Source organism: Tenrec ecaudatus, chromosome 2, assembly GCF_050624435.1.
Source record: "Tenrec ecaudatus isolate mTenEca1 chromosome 2, mTenEca1.hap1, whole genome shotgun sequence".
Taxonomy (NCBI): Eukaryota; Metazoa; Chordata; class Mammalia; order Afrosoricida; family Tenrecidae; genus Tenrec; species Tenrec ecaudatus.
The window spans coordinates 252,556,146-252,558,687 of NC_134531.1; positions in this window are offsets into that span (position 1 = coordinate 252,556,146).

Below are 2,542 nucleotides of genomic sequence, written 5' to 3' on the forward strand. Positions count from 1 at the left end.
TACAACACCTTTATTCTTGCCGCACAGAGCTTTGTTTCTCTTCGGTTTTGTCCTCTTGAGAAATTGAGATAAATGTGCTTGTCTTTTGCTTTCTGAACTGCAGATCTTTTCACATGTCCCTGACAGGTAAGTGATGGTACATGAACAACAAGAAAAAGGACAAGATTTTTAAATGTGAGCAAAAACACGAACTGGTGATATTCAGAAAAAGGTAAATGGCAACTAAATATATGAGGTAGGTATATTTGAATTCATTAGTAATAAAAATGCTTTTACAATCACATCATGCTTTTAGAAAATGTTTCTTGGATGTCCACTTATTTTCAGAATGGTAGTAAGTTATATATAGGAGTTATGATAAGTTTTACTCACAAGAAGGTAGGAGGGTTTGATTTCATTTTCCTGAAGTTGCTATTGACATTAATTCCTCCTGAAAATGATGTCCATATTTACACCCCTCTTTTCTTCTTTAGAGGATTTACAAACATCAATCTTACCATCTACTATTTGAATTATTGACTTTAGTTTCATTGCTTCTAACCCCTCTTTTCAGTAAAATTCCAGGAAAGGTTTCTCAAAGAACTTGTGCGACCATGAGCATTCCAGTGTTTGATGCCTCCAGGATAGAGCCACATTCCCTAAGTAGGCATTTGAAACTCTCAGCAAACAGAAACATTTCCACGCTTATTTCCACACTCACCAACTGCTTTCACTGATCGCTCTTCCAGTGTTCTGCTCCTATCCTCATCTCCCTCTTTGCCTTCTCCCATTTTGACACACATTTCTGTAAATCTTTACTCATACTCTTATTACTAACTTTCCCACCTAAGGACATTTTCACCATTTAAATATATGTTATTTCTGATGTTATTTTATGACTAAATATCTCATGCTACACTCATGTTCATTTTCTTAATCCCCAAGCAGTTGCCCAACATAATCTAAAATTTCTTGTACATAATCTACATTGTATTTTTCACCCATTTTTGTATGCCCAATTTCCTTATTTGGTTTTGAAGCATTTTTGGGTCAACTGTGACTTAAGTCTCTGGGAAAAGAGCAAGGAAACAGACTGGAGAAAATGTGTCATTGAATCAGGTCCATTCTGGATGGATGCCTACATTAACATGAGCCAGCTATGTAGGATCTCAAACTGGGAGTTTATTGTTCGTGTTTATCAGCTTTTGTCTTACCTTTGCAAACATGGTAAACAATACATAACTCATTAGAAGATAATATATGTGAAAGATTCAGTTTTGTGTCTAGTGGAGGGAGGGCCCTCATTAAACTGCTTTTTCTTTTGTATTTGAACATTAAAGTAGTAAAACACAATTTTTTCTTGTTGCTTAGTTTTTAGGCTACTCACCATTTTCTGTCTCATTTATACATAGTGGCATCTTCTATTTCCTGTTAATGTTAATAATATACCAAACCTTTAAGACCCTAGATGCTATATCTTTGATAGCCAGGCACATCAGCTTTCTTCACCACATTTGCTTATGCACCCATTTGTCTTCAGTGATTATGTCAGGGAAGATGACCATCGGAGTGCCATGTTAGTAGAACAAATTGCTCTTATATTGAGGGAGTACTTGGTTGGAGGCCCAATGTCCATCTGTTACTATAACATTTTATAAATAAATATGTGCATGTAGATAAATTTCCCCATTATTGCATATAAATATATTTAATATATACATGCCTGTATTTAGACCTCTATAAATGTCCTTTGCCTTCCAGTTCTTTCTTCTATTTCCTTTTACTCTCCTCCCATCCAACTATCATGTTCAGCCCTCATTTGGGTTATGATATTTTCTCTTGTCTAAATTGTCCTTCATCAAGCCCCTGCAAGCATTCTATGCCCTCCTTGGCATCAATTTTAGATCACTTATTCTTCCCTTGTCTCTATGTTTGTTGGCACCCTCCCCTCCTTTTCCCTCATCTCCCCCTCTCCCATGTCCTTCCGGAACCATTGTCTCATTCTTTTCTCCTCTGGATGGTTATTCCCGCCTATCTTGTCCATATAGACATGTATAGTCAATGATACACACAAAAGCAAAGCAAAGGAAAACACAACGACAACAACAAAATAAATCCACAATAGCTACTACAATAAAACAAAAAAGAAAGAAAGAAAAACTAACAGTAAAAACTGTAAAGACTTCACAGAGTTCCAGGTTTGTCTATTGGCCTTTATGAGTGTTTACCAGCCTAGTCCAGTGGTCTGCCACGCCTTGGCCCCAAAGTCCACCTTGGGCATTCCTGGGAGCTACATTGCTTTGCTTCCCTTGCTGCTCTGCTGTACATGCACTGTTTCACCCGGTGTGGTCGGGTCAGTTCAGGCACATCCAAAAGATATAGCATCTGGGGTCTTAAATACTTGAAGGTAAACAATTGACCATCTAGCTGAGAAGCAACAAAGCCCATATGGGAGAAGCTCACCAGCCTTGTGTGATCCTAAGGTGTCAGTGGGATCAGGTATCAGGCATCAAAGATCCGAAACAAAACAAAACAAAGAAACAAAGAGCCTATCAATGGGAAT